This window comes from Aegilops tauschii, chromosome 6 (genome assembly GCF_002575655.3).
Source record: "Aegilops tauschii subsp. strangulata cultivar AL8/78 chromosome 6, Aet v6.0, whole genome shotgun sequence".
In the NCBI taxonomy this organism is placed as follows: domain Eukaryota; kingdom Viridiplantae; phylum Streptophyta; class Magnoliopsida; order Poales; family Poaceae; genus Aegilops; species Aegilops tauschii.
Window position 1 is genome coordinate 11,558,140 of NC_053040.3, and position 24,104 is coordinate 11,582,243.

The following is a 24,104-nucleotide window of genomic DNA, read 5'->3' on the forward strand; positions in this document are numbered from 1 at the left end:
AGATCATGGTGTCATGCCGGTGACGAAGATGATCATGGTGCCCCGAAGATGGAGATCAAAGGAGCATAATGATATTTGCCATATCATGTCACTATTTGATTGCATGTGATGTTTATCATGTTTTTTGCATCTTATTTGCTTAGAACGACGGTAGTAAGATGATCCCTTATAATAATTTCGAGGTCGAGCATGAGTCGTATAGAAGATACGATCAACATGGAGATGTTCACCGATCTTGACTAGTCCGTCTCACGTGATGATCGGACACGGCCTAGTTAACTCGGATCATGTTTCACTTAGATGACTAGAGGGATGTCTATCTGAGTGGGAGTTCATTGAATAATTTGATTATATGAACTTAATTATCATGAACTTAGTCTAAAATCTTTACACTATGTCTTGTAGATCAAATGGCCAACGTTGTCCTCAATTTCAACGCGTTCCTAGAGAAAACCAAGCTGAAAGATGATGGCAGCAACTATACGGACTGGGTCCGGAACCTGAGGATCATCCTCATAGTAGCCAAGAAAGATTATGTCTTAGAAGCACCGCTAGGTGAAGCACCAATCCCAGAGAACCAAGACGTTATGAACGCTTGGCAGCAGTGTGCTGATGATTACTCCCTCGTTCAGTGCGGCATGCTTTATAGCTTAGAACCGGGTCTCCAAAAGCGTTTTGAGAAACATGGAGCATATGAGATGTTCGAGGAGCTGAAATTGGTTTTCCAAGCTCATGCCCGGGTCGAGAGATATGAAGTCTCCGACAAGTTCTTCAGCTGTAAGATGGAGGAGAATAGTTCTGTTAGTGAGCACATACTCAGAATGTCTGGGTTGCACAACCGCTTGACTCAGCTGGGAGTTAATCTCCCGGATGACGCGGTCATTGACAGAATCCTCCAGTCGCTTCCACCAAGCTACAAGAGCTTTGTGATGAACTACAATATGCAGGGGATGGAAAAGACCATTCCTGAGGTATATTCAATGCTGAAATCAGCGGAAGGGGAGATCAGAAAAGAACATCAAGTGTTGATGGTGAATAAAACCACTAAGTTCAAGAAGGGCAAGGGTAAGAAGAACTTCAAGAAGGACGGCAAGGGAGTTGCCGCGCTCGGTAAGCCAGTTACTGGGAAGAAGTCAAAGAATGGACCCAAGCCTGAAACTGAGTGCTTTAATTGCAAGGGAAGTGGTCACTGGAAGCGGAACTGCCCCCAAATACTTAGCGGACAAGAAGGCCGGCAACACCAAAGGTATATGTGATATACATGTAATTGATGTGTACCTTACCAGTACTCGTAGTAGCTCCTGGGTATTTGATACCGGTGCGGTTGCTCATATTTGTAACTCAAAACAGGAACTACGGAATAAACGGAGACTGGCGAAGGACGAGGTGACGATGCGCGTCGGGAATGGTTCCAAGGTCGATGTGATCGCCGTCGGCACGCCACCTCTGCATCTACCCACGGGATTAGTTTTAAACCTCAATAATTGTTATTTAGTGCCAGCTTTGAGCATGAACATTGTATCTGGATCTCGTTAAATTCGAGATGGCTACTCATTTAAATCCGAGAATAATGGTTGTTCTATTTATTTGAGAGATATGTTTTATGGCCATGCCCCGCTGGTCAATGGTTTATTTTTGATGAATCTCGAACGTGATGTTACACATATTCATAGTGTGAATACCAAAAGATGTAAAATTGATAACGATAGTCCCACATACTTGTGGCACTGCCGCCTTGGTCACATTGGTGTCAAGCGCATGAAGAAGCTCCATGCAGATGGACTTTTGGAGTCTCTTGATTACGAATCATTTGACACGTGCGAACCATGCCTCATGGGTAAGATGACCAAGACTCCGTTCTCCGGAACAATGGAGCGAGCAACCAACTTATTGGAAATCATACATACCGATGTGTGCGGTCCAATGAGTGTTGAGGCTCGCGGAGGATATCGTTATGTTCTCACACTCACTGATGACTTAAGTAGATATGGGTATGTCTACCTAATGAAACACAAGTCTGAAACCTTTGAAAAGTTCAAGGAATTTCAGAGTGAGGTTGAGAATCAACGCGATAGAAAAATAAAATTCTTACGATCAGATCGTGGTGGAGAATATTTAAGTCACGAGTTTGGTGCACACTTAAGGAAATATGGAATAGCTTCACAACTCACGCCGCCTGGAACACCCCAGAGAAACGGTGTGTCCGAACGTCGTAATCGCACTCTATTGGATATGGTGCGATCTATGATGTCTCTTACCGATCTACCGCTCTCATTTTGGGGCTATGCTTTAGAGACTGCCGCATTCACTTTAAATAGGGCACCGTCGAAATCCGTTGAGACGACACCGTATGAATTGTGGTTTGGGAAGAAACCTAAGCTGTCGTTTCTAAAAGTTTGGGGATGCGATGCTTATGTCAAGAAACTTCAACCTGAAAAGCTCGAACCCAAGTCGGAGAAATGCGTCTTCATAGGATACCCTAAGGAAACTATTGGGTACACCTTCTACCTCAGATCCGAAGGCAAGATCTTCGTTGCCAAGAACGGGTCCTTTCTAGAGAAGGAGTTTCTCTCGAAAGAATTGAGTGGGAGGAAAGCAGAACTTGATGAGGTGATAGTCACCCCTTCCAACATCAAAGTAGCGCAGCGCGGGAAAATGTTCCTGTGGTGCCTACACCGACTGGGGAGGAAGTTAATGATGATGATCATGAAGCTTCAGATCAAGTTACTGAACTTCGTAGGTCCACAAGGACACGTTCCGCACCAGAGTGGTACGGCAACCCTGTCCTGGAAATCATGTTGTTAGACAACGGTGAACCTTCGAACTATGAAGAAGCGATGGCGGGCCCGGATTCCGACAAATGGCTAGAAGCCATGAAATCCGAGATAGGATCCATGTATGAGAACGAAGTATGGACTTTGACTGACTTGCCCGATGATCGGCGAGCCATAGAAAACAAATGGATCTTTAAGAAGAAGACGGACGCAGATGGTAATGTGACCATCTACAAAGCTCGACTTGTCGCTAAGGGTTATCGACAAGTTCAAGGGGTTGACTACGATGAGACTTTCTCACCCGTAGCGAAGCTGAAGTCCGTCCGAATCATGTTAGCAATTGCCGCATACTATGATTATGAGATATGGCAGATGGACGTCAAAACGGCATTCCTTAACGGCTTCCTTAAGGAAGAGTTGTATATGATGCAGCCGGAAGGTTTTGTCGATCCTAAGAATGCTAACAAAGTATGCAAGCTCCAGCGCTCAATCTATGGGCTGGTGCAAGCATCTCGGAGTTGGAACATTCGCTTTGATGAGATGATCAAAGCGTTTGGGTTTACACAGACTTATGGAGAAGCCTGTGTTTACAAGAAAGTGAGTGGGAGCTCTGTAGCATTTCTCATATTATATGTGGATGACATACTATTGATGGGAAATGATATAGAATTCTTGGAAAGTATAAAGGCCTATTTGAATAAGTGTTTTTCAATGAAGGACCTTGGAGAAGCTGCTTATATATTAGGCATCAAGATCTATAGAGATAGATCAAGACGCCTCATTGGTCTTTCACAGAGTACATACCTTGACAAGATATTGAAGAAGTTCAGTATGGATCAGTCCAAGAAGGGGTTCTTGCCTGTATTGCAAGGTGTGCAATTGAGCACGGCTCAATGCCCGACCACGGCAGAAGATATAGAAAAGATGAGTGTCATCCCCTATGCCTCGGCCATAGGGTCTATTATGTATGCCATGCTGTGTACCGGACCTGATGTAAACCTTGCCGTAAGTTTGGTAGGAAGATACCAAAGTAATCCCGGCATGGAACACTGGACAGCGGTCAAGAATATCCTGAAGTACCTGAAGAGGACTAAGGATATGTTTCTCGTTTATGGAGGTGACGAAGAGCTCGTCGTAAAGGGTTACGTTGACGCTAGCTTCGACACAGATCTGGATGACTCGAAGTCACAGACCGGATACGTGTATATTTTGAATGGAGGAGCAGTAAGCTGGTGCAGTTGCAAGCAAAGCATCGTGGCGGGATCTACATGTGAAGCGGAGTACATGGCAGCCTCGGAGGCAGCACAGGAAGCAGTCTGGATGAAGGAGTTCATTACCGACCTAGGGGTGATTCCCAATGCGTCGGGCCCGATGACTCTCTTCTGTGACAACACTGGAGCTATTGCCCTTGCGAAGGAGCCCAGGTTTCACAGGAAGACCAGGCATATCAAGCGTCGCTTCAACTCCATTCGTGAAAGTGTTCAAAATGGAGACATAGATATTTGTAAAGTACACACGGACCTGAATGTAGCAGATCTGTTGACTAAACCTCTCCCTAGGGAAAAACATGATCAACACTAGGACGCAATGGGTGTTCGATTCATCACAATGTAACTAGATTATTGACTCTAGTGCAAGTGGGAGACTGTTGGAAATATGCCCTAGAGGCAATAATAAATGGTTATTATTATATTTCTTTGTTCATGGTAATTGTCTATTGTTCATGCTATAATTGTTTTGTCCGGAAATCGTAATACATGTGTGAATACATAGACCACAAAGTGTCCCTAGTAAGCCTCTAGTTGACTAGCTCGTTGATGAACAGATAGTCATGGTTTCCTGACTATGGACATTGGATGTCATTGGTAATGGGATCACATCATTAGGAGAATGATGTGATGGACAAGACCCAATCCTAAGCATAGCATAAAAGATCGTGTAGTTTCGTTTGCTAGAGCTTTTCCAATGTCAAGTATCTTTTCCTTAGACCATGAGATCGTGCAACTCCCGGATACCGTAGGAGTGCTTTGGGTGTGCCAAACGTCGCAACGTAACTGGGTGACTATAAAGCTGCACTACGGGTATCTCCGAAAGTGTCTGTTGGGTTGGCACGGATCGAGACTGGGATTTTTCACTCCGTGTGACGGAGAGGTATCTCTGGGCCCACTCGGTAATGCATCATCATTATGAGCTCAATGTGACTAAGGCGTTAGTCACGGGATCATGCATTGCGGTACGAGTAAAGAGACTTGCCGGTAACGAGATTGAACAAGGTATTGGGATACCGACGATCGAATCTCGGGCAAGTAACATACCGATTGACAAAGGGAATTGTATACGGGATTGATTGAATCCTCGACATCGTGGTTCATCCGATGAGATCATCGTGGAACATGTGGGAGCCAACATGGGTATCCAGATCCCGCTGTTGGTTCTTGACCGGAGAGGCGTCTCGGTCATGTCTGCATGTCTCCCGAACCCGTAGGGTCTACACACTTAAGGTTCGGTGACGCTAGGGTTGTAGAGATATATGTATGCGGGAACCCGGAAGTTGTTCGGAGTCCCGGATGAGATCCCGGACGTCACGAGAGGTTCCGGAATGGTCCGGAGGTGAAGAATTATATATAGGAAGTCCAGTTTCGGCCACCGAGAAAGTTTCGGGGGTTACCGGTATTGTACCGGGACCACCGGAAGGGTCCCGGGGGTCCATCGGGTGGGGCCACCTATCCCGGAGGGCCCCGTGGGCTGAAAGTGGAAGGGAACCAGCCCTTAGTGGGCTGGGGCGCCCCCCCTTGGGCCTCCCTCCATGCGCCTAGGGTTGGGAACCCTAGGGGGGGGGGGGAGTTTCCCCCTTGCCTTGGGGGGCAAGGCAACCCCTTTCCCCCCTTTGGCCGCCGCCCCCCCTTGAAGATCCCATCTCCCAGGGCCGGCGCCCCCCCCAGGGGCCTATATAAAGGGAGGGGGGAGGGAGGGCAGCAACCTACAGCCTTGGGCGCCTCCCTCCTCCCCTGTTACACCTCTCCTTCTCTCGCAGAAGCTCGGCGAAGCCTTGCCGGAGACCCGCTACCTCCACCACCACGCCGTCGTGCTGCTGGATCTCCATCAACCTCTCCTTCCCCCTTGCTGGATCAAGAAGGAGGAGACGTCGCTGCACCGTAAGTGTGTTGAACGCGGAGGTGCCGTCCGTTCGGCACTCCGTCATCGGTGATTTGTATCACGGCGAGTACGACTCCGTCATCCACGTTCATTGGAACGCTTCCGCTCGCGATCTACAAGGGTATGTAGATGCACTCCTTTCCCCTCGTTGCTAGTAGACTCCATAGATGCATCTTGGTGAGCATAGGAAAATTTTAAATTATGCTACGATTCCCAACATGTTCTCCATACTGAATTTAATTGCACAACTGTTTCTTTCTTGTGGTAACTCCCGGACTTACAATTTTGTGACTTTGATTTCTCTTTTCCTTGGAGCAATAGGCGTTTTTTGTTTTCGGAACTCGCTGAATTTAGCACGTCATCGAATCAAATGCAGTTTTCAAGTTCAGTTAGTATCATTCATTGATTTCGTTGCAGTATCATCCGACATTGCAGCTGGAATTGGATGCTGGGTTGGCTTTTGTGCTCTGCTAACTGAAGTTAAAAGGAGGACAACCTTGAATAAAACAATGACAGAGTCCATTTATTCAGTCATAGGTAAGGTAAAGTCCATGTGAAGCACTTTATTCAGTGGCGACTCCCAGGTTTACATTTACCGATCTGTCAGCTGACATCCTTTTCGTTTATTTTTTTCCTTTTTTAATTAGTGTATTTTGTTAATAAAAAAACATAAAGTGGGTCAAAAGCCTCAAAGAAATTCAGTTGTCTAGTGCTGGTGACCGTGACTGTAAAATATTTGAGGTGCAGAAGGAAGAGGTGGAGAGGCAGGTAGAGGAGCATGTCAGAGTGAACATTATTGACTCGTCACTATTAGGGAAAAGCCTATACACAGAGGTATAGCAGTAGTGCTGGTTAAAATAGGTCGCTACTGCTACTTTGTAGTAGCGTGTTCCAGGAAAGCGCGCTATAGCTACAACTATAGCAGTAGCGCGTGTGCAACAAAAAGCGCTACCACTATAAATCCCACCGTGTTGGCGGTAGGCTAGGAAAAGTAGTAACGGTTCTGCACGAAACGTGCTACCACTATGGTTGTTGTTGCAGCGCGTTTCCTGCGTAGAGCGCTACTGCTAAGAAAGAAAAGAAAAATGAAAAAAATAAAAAAGTAAATGAAAAGGAAAGAAGTAGGAAACAGAGAAATGAAAAAAAGAAAATGTAAGGATAAACTAAAGAAATAACTGCTTCCTATAGCAGTAGTGTTTTTTTCTAAAACGCGCTATAGCTAACTTAGCTATAGCGCATTTCCTTAAGAGCGCTACTGCTAGTTCGACTTAATCACCCGCGGGCTTAAAATTTTGCTAAGTCCTCCTTTCCCCCTGTTCCACTTGAAACTAGTCCACGGTTCTTTCACCCTGTGATGTAATAACTCATTATGATGTAAAAACAATCTCTAAATTGCTGCTGTATGAAAACTTGTATAAAGGTGTATGAATACAACATGAAATAAAAGTAAACTACGGAATAATAGTAGTAGCGCGGGCTGGAAGAAGCGCTACTAGTAATTACCAGTAGCGCTCTTTGATGAAAGCGCTACTACTAAGTCGACATAGCAGTAGCGTTGGTTAACAGACGCTATGCTAACCTTTAGTTGTAGCGCCTTACTAGTAGCGCGGCACCCAGCGCTACTGATAGGCATTATACCCGCGCTACTGCTAGGGTTTTCCCTAATAGTGCGTGTGCGTGTTTCCATTGGATTCTTATTACCGTACTTCTGCTGTCTCATACTATATGTAGAGTAGGACTAATAATTGATGTATCCGTTACAAAACTGGGCCACTAAGGAGTAATTGATGTATCTGAAACATGGGAGCATGGCTAGGCTATAATAATGGAATTTAATTTGCATCTTGGTAGATTTTACAGCTCCATAGATCTGTATATTTCAATATTACACACCATTCTATACATATAGCGTTATTTTTTAAAAGCTGGTCATATGGTGTTCCGAGATCACCAGATTCGAGAGTATGACCAAACATAGTAAAGCAACAAAAATCTGAACCTTCAAAACCTGCTAGCCAAGAAAAATCTACCACACTGAAGTAGAGCAAGCAGCACAGATATCATCCTCACAGACCTGTTCCTTTTTTTTCTTAAGAAGATAAAGATCATCATACACATGCCGAACTACAGAACAGTTCTAGAACTAATGGCTGAATATTGGATACCATGGCTGCATCTATGGATGGTATGGCAGGCAGAACACTGTCAGCAGCGCAGCCTAGAGAAAAAGAATATGTTTGACACATCACCAGCAACTGGACATGCTACTCTACTAACCAACAGAAACAGAAAAAGAAAATTACTACTTGACCCGTTCAGCGCTTGGTGTTGTTTCTAGCTATAATCCTGGTTTGTATCCCCCGCAACCAGTTTTTGTGGTGCATCGCCAAGGACATGAAGGGGGGCCGAGGTGGAGGATGTGAGCAAGAGGAACCTGTGTTATCGCCTCATCAAGGAGTGTTTAGGCTCCAAGTCTACCCCAACAGAGGGCCAGACCGGCATTGCCACTGCTGCAATGTTTTGCATCAACGAAGTACGGTTTGATGCCTTGGTGCACGGAAAATCATCATATATGAACCTCCACCAGCTGATTACCGGCAACTATGCGGATCTTAGGATGGTCGCTGTGGTGGGGAACTAGTGCTGATCTCCGAAAGACGTCTGCCATCCAGGAGGTTCGATGAGCCAAAGGTATTGAAACTTAGGGTTGATGCATCCTTTCAATCCTCAAGAGTTCCTCGGGAGCTTCATAAGGTAATTTTATGGAATCTCCCATGATGATGTCTGAAAGCTAGAACAAGATACACTAATTAGAAGTGGAGTGGCATTGCATTAATACGCTGACTTTTTGGATTTATTTGGGCAACGCCAAGTAAAATACATTACTTATTTGAACACGTTGTGACATCCTTTGCTTTAATTATTTTACCACAGGAAAATCAGGATGCTACAATTCACAATGCGTCCGGGACATAATAATAATAATAATAACAATAATAATAATAATAATAATAATAATAATATAGTACATCTGTAGCACAATTACAATTTTTTTAAGACATGAAGAAGAACCAAACTTTCCAATCTGCACAGTATAAACCGCCCGTTATTTAGTGCACTATACAGTGTAGAGTATACTTTACCCTCTCCACCAAAGGACGCAAATGATATAGCACTTCAATAGGAAAAGCATATAACCAAACAATAATGCTAAGAACACGATGGACTAGCGTGGGAGAGTCGCCGATGCCATGAACTCTTGCTCCAGGCTGTAGCAATTTTGGTTCCTTTGAGAAGCTATATTAACTACGTCCGCTATACCACTCGGAGTAGTCAACATCGGAAGAGTGTCTTGGCTTTGTCCACTTAACAATGGTTGCATGTATTCGTTTGTCACAGCAACCTGGCATGCTCTCAACCTTTTGGATCGCACATACTGCAATTTCATTTCCACTTGTTTCATTGTAGGTCTCTCTTCGCCTCGTAGTCGCAAACAAGTCTCTGCAAGACTAGAGACATCATTAATCTCTTCAATTGATGCTTCCTCCAGAACTTGAGTAGCTACTATTTCTGCGAGTGGTTTCTCCCTCATCTCCCAAAGGAAGAAGTTGGACAAGTTTTGCTTTAGCCCAGAGTCAGTTGTAAAAATAGGCTTCTTCCTGAGCAGCAACTCTACAAGCACTACACCAAAACTATAGACGTCACTCTTCTCATTCAATATACCCGTGTGGTAATATTCCGGATCCAAGTATCCAAATGTGCCTTGTATATTTGTAACGACATGAGTTTGGTCTATAGGAACCAACCTTGAAGCACCAAAATCTGAAACTTTTGCTGTGTAATTTCCATCTAAGAGTATGTTAGTGGACTTCACATCACGATGAAATATTGATACTGAAGCAGCCGAGTGGAGGTAATAGAGTGCTCCAGCAGCTTCTGCAGCAATTTTCAAACAATCATCCCAGGACAAGACAGAGATGCTAGTGGTACTAGCATGAAGGACTTCAAATAATGAACCATTAGGGATGAAGTCATACACTAACAGTGGGACTTCGGTCTCAAGACAACAACCGAAGAGCTTCACAATATTCCGGTGATTTACCTGGGAGAGGACTGCAACCTCATTGATAAACTGGCTTATCTCTACTTGCTCAATGACTTTAGACTTCTTTATGGCCACTACCCGTTGGTCAGATAAGATGCCTTTATAAACCATGCCATGCCCTCCACGACCAACGATACGTGTGGGATCAAAATTATTTGTTGCCTTTTCTAACTCTGATAGTGAGAAAATCTTAGTGTTGTCACTCGCATTTTCATCTGAAGATATCAATTGTTCGAGGAGTAGACCTTGGTTCTGCCGAAAATGCTTTCTTCGCAGTTTCTTCTTGATGTCTTTTTCCATCTATGGACGAATAATATTACAATTGATATGAGAAGTAGAATTCCAAAACCAACGCCAATGCCAATGGCGATACCTGTAATGATTATGCTTGTTATCAATGTTCAGGAGTTTATGTAGCTCATTGCATGGAATTGGTTGTTCCATAGAACTCACCTAGTACCAGATTCTGCTCTTTAGTTGATACACACATCTTTATTGTAGTATCATACATTGTATTTCTAGGACATTCGTCAACATCTGCAACAATAAGTATATTGTGAGACTAAAATACATAAGTATTGTAATTAAGTTACCCATTAGTGCCTGCACATAATACTAGCATAGGTTATTTTGAGCTTTACGTAATTTTATCATTAGGGGCACCACAGAAATTGTAGACTGAACTCATACAAGTTTTTGTGCATAGACAACTTATTTACAGGTTTTTGTACGTAATTTTATCATTAGGGGCACCACAGAAATTGTAGATATAGAGTTCGAGCTTGAGCACCTTTTTGCACATTTATACTTGTTCTTTTTGACTTTGAGATTATTTTGAGATATAAAAGTATCACTTCTCGAAAAGGTGTGCGAGCACCCATTTATATTATGGTATTTCCCTAACAAAGAGATTTTTTTGCATATTAGTAGGATTTAGGATGTGCACAATGGAGGAGACGGATGCAGAGAGATGCAGTGCATGCGTACCTTTGCAGCCATCCGTGATATATGGATTCCCGTCAAAGCCGGCCAAACATTTGCAACGGTAACCGACATATTCTTGTTCGGAGTTGACACCCAAGCATATGCTGTTAATGCTGACACATGCATATCCGGTCTTATTCTGCTGTGCCTCGTGGCATGTTAAATTGGCTACGGCCCACTGCTGTAGTACTACACCCCCGGAGGCAACATAGAGGCCTGGATCTTGAAATACACGCACCGAAAGGCGCTCTGCTTCATATAAGTTGTATTTAACATTTACTAGTCCCCCTGAGATATTTATATACTGTACATAATTCCTGGAGTATCCTGCTGTATCATCGAACTCGTCAAGAAACAGGAGGGCAGACAAAGATGAATTTGTACAATTCAGCTGAAATGACATCCTTGCAGAACAACCGTCCTCTAGGCCAAATGGGAAAGGGACACTGATTTCTCCACACCATCTAGAGCAGTTGGTCTTCCGTTGTATCGGATCGTATCCTGATTTCATAAAAAGGTCAGTGCATCTATTTTAAGATTACCTCTCAAACAAGAAGAGAAGTCCTACGATGCAAATTCTGAGCTCGAGCTCATATGAGCTCAGATGAACAGTAAAATCCCAAAAACGTAAAAATAATCATCAAAACATTCTGTTTTTTTGTAGCAACCATTGACAAATGTTTTGTACTTGTAAAGTTTCATCATGTAATGACATTCATGAAAGACGTGGCAAAACAAAACAAAATTAATGCTCCAAAAATGTTATTTTCAAAAACATTTGGAAGTGCTCATTTTGTTTCTTTTTAACATGACTTCCATGAATGTTATTTCATGATGAAACTTTACAAGCATTCAAAACATTTGTCAGTGTTTTCCACAAAAAATCAGTTTTTTTTTTGGGATTTTACTGTTCATACCGAGCTCATACGAGTTCAAGCTGAGAAGGACACTTTCGAAAATCCTACCAAATACAAGAGGTCACGTGATCAACTCCTAACAATCCCAACATTTTTTTATGCAAGATCCTAACAAATTAATGATGCGACTAACACACACTGTTTCAATTTTCAAGGGAATTAGAGCTTTATTAACCAGATATATAGTACTATAAAAGAACCACATGCCAAATGTATATGAGCTAGATTAGGCAGCGTCAACGACCACATGTCGTTTCCTTGTTGAAAGTGTTGGCTTGAAGTTCTACTTCAGAGTTGGGTGATATCCCCATGTTTGATTATGGTTGAACCAACCAACATTGTCTTGCGAGCTACGATTCCTTCTCGAAGGTGTTGTCTTTGAGCCTTGCGCCCTTTGTTAGGTCACATATCGCTTGTCCAGTGGATTCTGGTCCACGGTCATACGGTTTATGATAGCACTACAATGATGCTACATATCCAATGTGGATGGCCTTGTTCTTTTCTTTCTGTTGATATGTTCATCTTCAATATTTGGCATTCATTGTCACCGATCTTAATAGTAAGTAATATGTGACCGTGTATCAATCTATGCAGAGGCCGGAGATTATCTGCTTTTAAAATAACTATTTTTAGATGAACAAGTAGTAGTGTCGGTACTAATGGTTTAACTCGTGATGGTAATGGGTAGGCCTCTCCTAGTGTTCCAAGTTGTACAGGATTTTAGCCGCAAAAGTCTGAGAGGCACCTTTGTAAATAAGGAGAGATATATACTTTTCTCAGAGAAAGGATAGATACGGAAGCGGATTAACTGAGCTCGAGCTCATATGAGCTCAGGTGAACAATAAAATTCCAAAAAAGTGAAAAATTTATAAAAAAATCTGAATATTTTTGTGGCAAAATTTGACAAGCGTTTTAAATGCTTGCATAGTTTCATAAAAATTGGCATTTGTGGAAGTCATGGAAAAAATCAGCACTCCAAAAATAACTCGCTCGGAGCATCATTGTTTTTGCCACGACTTCCACGAATGTCATTTAATTTGATGATGAAGCTTTGCAAGCATTGAAAACATTTTTCAACGTTTGTCACAAAAAAAAATCACTTTCTTGAATTTGTTTTGATTTTACTGTTCACCCGAGCTCATATGAGCTCGAGCTGAGAAGGAAACTTTCGGATAGATATGTACTATATTTGTATCTTATCATAGATACAACTCTTTCCATAAGGCCCTAGTTGAAATCAGGGATGAAGCTAGAACTCATATGCTCCCCATGAATAGTAAAAAAATCTAAAAAAAATTCAGAATTTTTTTATAATGAACATTTTTGTTTCTTTTTACATGAAAATTTCTGTGAAGAAAAGATTTGTGGGTGTGCTGGGGAAAGTCGATGGCTAAAAAGGCTATTTTCTTGACGGAAATGTGCATGCAGTTAGGAGCCACGTCCATGTTCATTTTTTCTAAATTAGAATATTTTATTATTAGATTCTACTGTTCATGCAGGAGCATTTGAGCCAGAACTCCAAGACACCTGGCCCCTAAGATACAACATCTTTGGATACCATGCATTAGGGAAACCATATATCATGCACGAAAGAACACTAAGATATGACCAAATGAGAGTAGCCTGGGCTGCGCCAAAGAGGAGAGCACCGGCTTTTTATGGCTTCAATTGTTTTTTTGTGAAGCCTATATATGCGAGCATGTGGGAACAAGACTGGTTACAGTTGAAGGAATATTTATTTTGGTTGGTGCATACTGTTGAAGAAAATTTACTTTATATGCATGCTGCAAGGAAAAAAGTAACACAATAAGAAAACTAGGATTTTTTTTTATCACAGAGTAATTACCTTTGTCACGCGAGCAGCCATCGGTTATGTATGGATTGCCTCGGTAACCACCGTCACAGTAACAATGATACTGAGGAGTATCTGTATAGTGATACTGATAAGCCAGTTGACTGCTGCTATGGTTGCTGAGACATGCATAATCTTTACTGTTTCCCAAGGGGCCAGGTTCATCAACGGCGATAGCCCAGGGAATAGAGGCGTAATTAGAGGTTACATCAATCGTATCCCATATGGAGCTTCGGTTACTGTGCGCTTTGAGCTTCAGCTTCCCAATCTTGTGGCGGACAAACTTGATGTCGAAGCCCCTAGCAAACTCGGAGTAAACCTGGGTGGTGCAACATCCTGTACCGTTGCAGTCCTGCCTGGCCACCGAATCCGTGATATCTTCGTGAGGGCATGTAGTATTGCATCCACCCACCATCTTGTTGGTGTCGGGGTCGAGCATATACATGTCGAAGTCACAACCAGTGAAGTTTAAACTTACATGATAGTAACAGGGAGATTTCCATGGATTCCAGGACATGTTGTATGCATCGACCTCAGGGCTCACGGAGACGGAACGGGAAAATGATACATCAATTTCTGGTAAGCCATCCTTATCGCTCGTGATGATATCACCGACGACCTCCGTGTGGCCGTCGTGCAGGAAGAGTCTGGGGTGCTGCGAGGCACCGTCGGCATTGTTGCAGATGAGCTCAAAGTCCCGCTGCGGTGGCCGGAAGCAGCCCGCCCCTATGCCGAACGGGTACTCGAAACTCAGGTTGCCACAGCTCTTCTGGCAGCTGGCCAGGGACGGAAGACTACTCCTGTTCCCGGCCTGGCTTCCTTGCACGGCAGCGGATGCTCGTGCCGTTGCCGTCCGTAGCAACAGCAGCGCAAGCAAGCAGAGGAGCCTCATCTTCTTCATCACAGTATTTGTGGGAAGATGGTGTATTGAGCTTTAGGTGTCTCGCTGCTTTAGCTTGCAGCGTTGGCCCTCTTGCACATATATACCTGTCCAACATCACTGTGCTAAACGGGATTACACTGGAGTACTCCATTTTGTAAAACGAAATTACACGTTCCATCGGCGTTGCGAAGAAAAAAGAAAGACGACTGGCAACGTTTTTGAACAGTTCAGTACACCCTACCCACAAGGTTGGCATTGATTTCTCATGTAACACGTGTACCTGTGTCAAGACTCAAGAACAAGTCCGAGAATTCTCTGCCAGTGAACGGCTTTGGATATTTCCGTAGTGTGAAAGTAGCATTCAAAACTCCCCTCTCGCATTGACGGACTTGATCCAGTCTTTGTTTCCAAGTGGAGATCGGGACACAAGGGGTAGCTTTCTTATTTACCGAACGATGGACCTTTTTTTATTGGAACGGATGCATTATTTTCCGTTACCCTGGCAGCACGGCATCCTCGATCGCTGGCTACCGAAACTCTTACATCAACCCATAACATCTTCTAGCTGGCAAATGGCTCTGGAACCAGAAACGCCATTCAGCAGCCGCTCGCAGATCAACCACGACACCCCGCCCGCAACCACATGCGTGCCACCAGCACTCCCATAGCAGCAGGCATCTTTTCCTGTCCTGTTCCAGCGATCGACCAGCCAGTCCACTATTACCGACATCTTTAGCATTAGTGCCAAGACAGATAGATCCAATCAACTTCAACCTTTGTCAGTTAGAGCAGTGCACGAGACATCGTTTAGATAATAATGAGAAATAAACGAGAGACAGAGAGACATGGATTTTTACGTGAAAACCCTTGCGGAAGAAAACCACGGATGCATGAAGGCGCAATCACTATGAGGAGGAGTATTACAAGCACGAGACGACAGACCGTCTTAGGTGTGACTACATGGGGTATATATGAGGGCAATACATGAGAGTCCTTGGAGGACAAGTAAACGAGTTGTACTCGTACGCGTCGACGTCAACGCAAAGGCCCACACCGGTTGTACTACGTCTAGTCCAACATGGTATAATTTAAATCACAATTTAACACATCGTTTAGATGGCTGTTTGGGTGAGTGTTTGTTGCCACCAAGCAGCCGCGAGAGCCTCGCTCTTCTTAGATTACTAGTCAATGCAACAAATGGATCCATGGGCTTGAGAATCTCTCCAAGTTAGTGCTATCGTGGAGTGATTTTCTCTAATACAAATGCAAGCTAGTAGGACTAGGTCATGCCCCGAATGCAGTGTCGTTGGGAGAAGCGTCGAGCTCATGCCGCGGCCAAACATGCAGAAGCAGAACAACGTAAGCTGAAGCAAACTGTCGAAACTGAACCAGCGCAACCGCAAGACAATATTCGGACCAAAACTGCTACTGTTGAAACTGAACCAGCGCAAGCGCAGAGCAGCATTTAGACTAAAGCTACCATTGGTGCCCTCGCAAGTCCCATGGCCCAGCTCGGTCCACGAAGTAGTCCAAAGACGAAGGGGTCCTACGTTAGCAGTGGGGTGCATATGTAAGTGCCTTGGTTGAGTGTAGTATTAGTAGCGGCTAGTGGGGATGACTTCGGCGCCTGGTGGATCACTTTTCTTGCAGACGAAGAACCCTAATGAGGACGGTTCTTTTCTCCTTCCATCCCTCTTCTCTCTGTGATTGGATTGTTGAATTGAATCAAACCACTTGAGTTAGAGAGAATCAAAAGATCCCTGTTGCTGTTGCTAGGAGGATGGTAACCGACTTCAGAACACTCCACACAGGGAGGCAAAATAGTAGTTCAATTAGTAGTTCTCCCCACTGAATTTAGTTTCACAACTCTTTCTCTGGTGGTAACTCCCAGATTTATGGATTTGTGACTTCACATTTTCCTTTTGTCTATTTTTCTTTGAGTGAACAGGCGTCGCAGAACTACTAATTGATGTAGTACTTGTTTATAAACCCACAAACTTGGCTATGCATGTCACTCGTCCGAGCCGAATACAGCAAAGGTATCAGTTAAATACGGAGCCCTTCCTTTGCTGTCCTCCTTCACATTCAAGAAATGTGGTGCATACATTGCAGCCAGTATAGGGTGCCATCTACCCTAAAGAATTATAATAGGATGCTAGATGTTACTCTACTTACTGAAGCTAAAAAAAATTGAAGAACTTTCTATGTGCATCCTACAAGCCTGGCTTGGTCATCTTCTCTTTGCATGTCAGTTCAGCTAGGATTGTTTGCTTGAGTCCTTGGATTGGTTAAAAGACTTATGATTGGATCTTTGAAGTCGGGTCAGTATCAGGAGGAACTTATGACTGAATCTTTCAAAGTCATGGCAATTTGTAAACTTATGACTGAATTTTTGTACCGCATCCTCTGTTATGGAGGAAGTGGATGGACTATTCATGAATTACAGGCAAAGCATTATCAGCAGCACATCCTTATGAAAAAGCTAATTATGGTTCGACGCATCATCAACAGCAACTTAGCCAAAGGAAGTGAGTGTATTAATTGCTTAATACTCCTGATAAAGCATCAAGGACTTGGACATGTTATTTCCTGAGAAAAAGATACATGTATTTTTGTCTGTTCTCCACACAGAGTCTAATTTCACAACTCGATCCTTCTCTGGTGGTAACTCCCAGCTGGTTTACAAATCTTTGACTTTGCATTTCTCTTTTCCTTAGATTGAATATGTATTTCTATTTCTGGAACTCGCTGAATTTAGCAGGTTATCCAAAATGCAGCTGTCACTTGTCAGGTTCAGTCAGTATTATTCATTGCTTTCAGTTGCAGTATAATACACAGTGCAGCTGGAAAGGCATGTTGGGTAGAAACGCGCTTGTCAAATTCAGCTAGTAGTATCATCGAAGATTCAGCTGGAATAGGATGCTGGGCTGGCTGTTGCTCTGCTAACTTGAAGCCAAAAGACGGACGGCAGCAAGAAACAATTTTTTTTTACACTGCTACGGCGGGCAAAAGCCGGCATGAACAATATTCATTTCGAAAACAAGATTGAGATACAAACACAACGGCTACAACAAGAAGTAGCACCCAACACCCATAGAAAGGAACAGGGAAGTAGAAGGAGAACCAGAAGCAAGATACGGCAACAGCCAACACCAAGAATTTAGCACCCATCCTCAGTGGGAAGACCCAGAAAGAGCGGGGACTAGCATTGTTGGATCAGATGAAAGGAGACCCGACACCGAAAATACGTTGAGAGGAAGTCACCTGCTGCTCTGCGATCACTCAACACCTTGAAGAACTAGGAGACTCACAGCCACTGTCGAAGGGTTTCCCACTGCCTAGCCACGACGTGATAAAGAGAGCCGCAGACCATGCCTTAGGGCAATGTTCCGCCGAGACAACCCTGCACCTCCTATGGGCCACACCATGGCCTCCAGCACATATATAGAGAACCAGGACACTATGCGAGGCAACAAAACCTCAGGCGTCGTCGAAGGGCACCAAAACTCCGAGTCATTACCGCCGCCAGGAGCACCCAAGAGAGAGGTTGACCAACAGCACCGGGATGACCAAGGAAAAGGCCACCGCCACATATCACTTCCACCACCGCCACCAAACATATCAACAAACCAACCACGCTCCAACCGAGACACCAAGCAACCCACGACGGATCTATGGCTTTAAGACTATGCCCCCAAGAGGGAAACAACATCAAAGATGTCGTCATCGTCCAATCGAGGGAAGGATTTTAGGATTTCGCCCGGAGCACACTAGGAACGGGCTACAATCTTCACAATGATGCCTTAAAGAAGGTTAGCGGCACCCGAGGCCGTCGCCATCATCGCTGCTGACAAAGGTCAACAGTAGGCCTTCGCCGAAGCTTCGCATCTCGGACCTCACTGCCGCACACAGGCCGCCGAGTCCGGCAAGCACATGAGCGTGAGATCTCACCATCCCCTATCAGACCACGGAAGCGTCCTCGCCGGTTCCAAAAAAAGGAGCACCCCACAGACGCCTTTGGTCACCATGAGCACCGACGCTGACGGAGGGTGGGTGGGAGGGGGGGTCAATCCAGGCTGCAGCACCGGCACCACCACGGACCTCCCGCGCCAGATCTGGACGTGGTCGACACCAACCACCGAAGGCCCACCCGAGAGAGTGCGAATCGCCTTCGAGCAAGCCACGCCACGCCAGCCCTACTCCGCCGCCCTCCACCCAACCCGCGCCGCCGGGCACCACCTCACCGCCAGCACACACAAGCAAGCCCACGCGCACGAGGCACCGCATCCGGACACCTCCTGCCAGTCGGAGAGTTGCCCCGCTGCCTTCGTCCCCGGATCTAGGCGAGCTTAGCCGCCCGGAGATGACAGAGTTCATTTGTTTATCGAGAGACATGACCGAGCGCTGAAGAAGCTCTCCTCCTCCGGCATGTTGACAGCACGGCAAAAGTTTCTTTTAGCAACATTTGAACCAAATAGATACTACTCCCTCCATTCGGAAATACTTATCAGAGAAATGAATAAAAAGGAATGTATCTAGAACTAAAATATGTCTAAATACATCCATTTCTTTAGTAAGTATTTCTGGACGGAGGAAGTACATATTTTTTGCGGGAAAAATCTAAGTTACATCCTTTTCTTTTGTAGACGATGACAGGCAAAATGCATCCGCACATAGGGATGCAGACCCTGTAGCGCAGATGTGAAGCAGAGCAGAGCACGGGAAACAGAGGCAAGGAACAGAGCAGTACTGATGAAGCTCTCGGCTGGTGCACCCAAGTTTCTTTATGCCACGGATTGGTGTGTGCACTTGCTCCTCTATGCTTAGTACAGTACTTGGTACTCCCTCCGTTTCTAAATATTTGTTTTTCTAGAGATTTTAACAAATGACTACATACGAAATAAAATGAGTGAATCTACATTCTAAAATATGTCTATATATATCTGTATGTAGTAGTCCATTTAAATCTTCAAAAAGACAAATATTTAGGAACGGAGGGAGTAGCATGCATACATACAGTGAGGATTGTGCCTCTACTAACTAGACATCTTAAAGCATCTATATCCGACCGCCAAACACTACGTATGTACTGTGCCAGTGAGCCTCCATTCACTTTGGTAGTATACTGGTAGTATACTGGTAGTTGTTCCACTTCAACAACGTTAATGGCCGTAAATAACGTGTTCAGACAGATGCATCCATGATCAAATGATGGTGAGCTCCCTCGGTTAAGATGGTAAGATTCACCATGCTTGGGCCTGCGAAGAACACGATGATGACCAGGCTGCATGGTCTCGATATCTGTTGTTTCATGTCAGAAGGAAACATGCTAGTCTGGTTGTGAAACAACGCTGCTCTAGTACAACAGATCCAAATTAATTGACGTTGCTCTAGTAAAACGAGCAATACCTAACTTTAGCTGCCTTTTTTTTGGTTTGAGAAAATCTTTATTGAGCTGCTAAGACAAAAGTCCACAACAACAACTGGTATAAATAAGATTCGACAAGAAAACATGGTATTTTTTTTAGAGTTAAAAAAACATGGTAATAAGAAACCAGAGAGAAAGGGAGCCGTATGGGCCGAAATATCACACCTGACTCGGCCAGTGTTTCCCTTCCTGGCCCAGAGTTATGGAACCGGCTTAGGAGCTCCTATTTGCCCCAAATAGTTGGAGTGACGCGCATGAGCAGACCACGCACACATCACTTAAAATAGATGTAAAAACAAAGAGAGGCCCTGAGTCGAGGTGAGCGCGGCACACCAATAGACCAGGCGGATCTAACTAATTTGTATAGCGCGGAGATTAAAAGAACTCAAAGCCGCGTCCATATGAAAACATTTTCGGCAAAAATCAAATCATTTCCTGAAAAATTGTGATTTATTTTTTAAGTGACGAATAGTTTTGAAAACAGGAACGTTTTTTCAAGCTGAACAATTTTTTCCAAATGGAACATTTTTTTTGAAAATGATGTACTTTTTCAAAAATGGGGACATTTTTAAATACCAAAATCAAATTTTGAAAGGCGAACTTGAAACTCCCGAACATAATTAAAAAACACGAACACATTTTGAAATTTGTGAACAATTTTTGAAACTGGAACATTTTTTAAAACTCCTGAAAAAATGTAAACGTAATTTTTTCAATTTTTAACATATTTTCTAAACGGGAACGTTTTTAAAATGTGAACATATTTTAAATTGTGAACAAAATTTTAAAAATGCTAATATTTTCTGTAATTGTGAACAACATTTTGAAAATGAGAACATTTTTGAAATTCCTGGACATTTTTTTGAAAAAAGAATATTTTTTGGAAAAAGAGAACATTTTTTGAATCCCGAAAATATTTGAAATTTTTGAACAAAATAAACAGGAAAACGAAAATAACACAAAAAATAAAAGAATCTGGAAAAGGAAAAAAGAAAAAAGGAAAACCGAAAAGCCCTAGAAGTAGAATTCAGCAAGAAAAAACCAGGTTCGGGAGCCTTCTAGAAGGTTCCCAAAACTGGTAGAAATACAGTACAGAAAAAAGCTTCGCTAGCAATTAGGCCGGCCGACTGCATCATTCGCTCGCGCAACCCTGTGTGAAGCATCGACACTATGACGCAATGAGGGGCGCAGAGGGTTTTCCGGCGCGGCTATGTGCCGCCATCTGCGACCCCTAGGAACGGCATGCTGCAGGGAGCCGGAACTGGACCGGCCCAGTTACCAGCTGCTGCGCCGTGCTATGTCGTGGTGACATCGTGCGTGTTTTTCGATTTTTGCTTCACGTTTTTATTCTCCTTTTTTACTTTTGTTTATATTTTAATATATATATATATATATATATATATATATATATATATATATTACAAAAACACTTTACACTAATTTAGAAAAATGAATCTTGCATTTTAAAAATGTTAAACATGTATATAAAACTGCCAAAAATACGCGTCGGAAAATGGTAAACTTTACATAGTGAGGTCGGTAGTGCACCCGACGCTGCCTTGATCTTCATTTTTTTATACAACCAAAGACCTCCATATGCAATTCTAAAGTGATCTATAGAAGCACCGAGTGGCGCTTATGGTGGTAAGGAGAGGCGCTGGGCTAGTCGGAGTCGAGCGCATCGACAATGAGGACGCCGGTCGGAACTGAGGAAGAATAGGACGTGTGTGTCGCGTCTGGGTCTTCCCGCGTTGATTCCTTCCGCTGAGAGTTTGCGCATGCGTGCAACCGTCCTTGAGCCGCACCGCCGCGCCACCACTCGCTCGGCCGCCCGCGCCCTCCGCCGCCCTGAAACAATATAACTTCCGTCTCTTTGGACACGTTACATGGTAGATAGTGGGACTCACCTGTGAGGTTTTCACTGAAGCTGCTCTAATCCAGTTATCAGTGTTTTTTGAAAACTGTCAGCACGATGGTGGCGGCCTTTTGAAAATAAAACGAAACGTGGTGGTTTTCTGAATTAGGGACCTTAATTGTGATGTTTTTTTTTGCAATTTACTCAGAAGCACCCCAGCAAAAGATTTATCACAATGAAAGTTCGCCAAGCCGGTAAGCACTTTTAACAGAAAAAGTACTGCTTTTCTCCTGCTCTCAAGCAAAGAAGTCTTGGCATTGTCTTGTCAACGCGCAAATTTCCAAAATTCCCCAAACATCCATAGGCCAAAATGAGTCGTTCAGCCGATGGGTATTCCAAGGACCATGTTCATACAAGAAATCCGTCATCCAACTAAAATTTTAATGGCGTGAACCATGATGGACCGGTTCAAATTGAGTCAATGTATTCAATTATTTTCATAAACTTTTAGAGCATTTTATCATGAGTTTTAAGTGTGGATCGGTTGCACAAGAGCATCAGATCGATGCACATGATAGGTCCTTGGTGCAGTGCATGCTTATAGGTCTTAGGTCTCTGCTTTCTTGGTTCGCTTTCCTCACTCGGCTGATTAGTAGTGCGCTGTGCCACTTGTAAATAAACGTGCTTCGCTCCTTTTTGTGCAGTGCTTTGTAGTTTGTTATGTCTTGACAGTTGATCATGCATCTGCTTTCTATGAAAGCATAATTAGCAGAGGTCCCTAGCTACCCCTATGGGCTGTTTCATCTATTTTAATTAATGCAGCTTTTGGCGCAACCACCTCAGCATTCACGAGTACATGTATCTTGAACTGTAAAATACCATAAGCTTTTGGTTCTGTCTTCCCATTTCATGTGCTTCGCTCCTTTTCTGCACGCAAGATGCAAAGTTTCAAACGGAGCACTAGCTGCCGATCACGAAAAGACAAAGAACGGGTTGAGAGTAGGTGCACGTCCGTCACAGCGAGCAAGGTTAATTTTCAAGAGCCAATACCAGACAGTACATCTTGATCAATCACACGAAAAATCTAAACTGAGAGCTGTTAACAGTCGAGAGCTGAGAGCTGTGGCAGCTACTTCAAGTTGCCGCCGAGAGCTGTTAACAATCTGCGGCGTTTTGCTTTGCCCTGGCTTAATAAAGTTGGGGCTGGGGAAGCCCCTCTCATTTCAAAAATAAATAAATATAAACTGTCAGGCTAGAGTGGATTGGTACCATAAAACACCCATCTATAACTAAAATTTTACAACATATAGTTGTACACAATTATTTTTATTATTATGATCTTTGAGAACGTTTTATCGTGGGGTTTGTTTAAGACTCTACTTTCTATATCGTCTTTTACTCACTCAGATGATTAGCGCGTTGTGCCACACAGTAATTAAACTCACTGTACTGCTTTTTGTGTAGTGCTTTGTACTACGTTTTGGCTAAACAATTGTGAATGCCTCTGCTTTATATGAAAATATAATTAGCAGCAAAGTCCTGCTATATAGCCTTTTATTTATTCTTTGAGACTTCTAGACTTTGTATTAAAATAAAAATAAAAATACGCAACACAGTCATGTTGTTTCCCTCAAAAATAATAATTAGCAATGTTCCCTAGCTACTCGTATGAGTCATTTGTTTATTTTAATTACTTGCATGTAGTATCATCTTTTTTTGCAAAAAAAAGCATCTTGATATATTTAAAAAGATCACCAGAAGTACAAAGCACTCCAAACATAATAAAAATTACATCGACGTCTCTGGACCACCAAAGGACCAGTGCCGCCTCCAGAACAAGCCGCGGATGTGCCATTGTCGCCGCTCCCCTACCAGAGACGGTCCGACCTCGTCATTGATGGCCGGGAAGTCTTCGTGCACGTGCCCGTAAGGACCGGCACCCTTGATCGCAATTGTGGTTGTTGAACACTTGAATCAATCTAATGTGTCTGGCATCATATATATCTCATCGTCGCACGCGCACGACGAGAAACCTTAACATTGCCGTGCAAAGGAGACGACAAGAATCTACACTGGAACTCTGTCGATTCCGTCCAGATAGACAAACTCGTAGAGCATGGGAACCCGAGAGACTAACTCCAAAAAGAAGC

At 43.6% G+C, this 24,104-nt stretch overlaps 1 pseudogene; it reads right to left on the bottom strand.

Annotated features, from left to right (window-relative positions):
- Positions 1–9,039: 9,039 nt before the first annotated feature.
- LOC109762880 (wall-associated receptor kinase-like 8) lies at positions 9,040–14,755 on the bottom strand (annotated as a pseudogene).
- Positions 14,756–24,104: the final 9,349 nt, after the last annotated feature.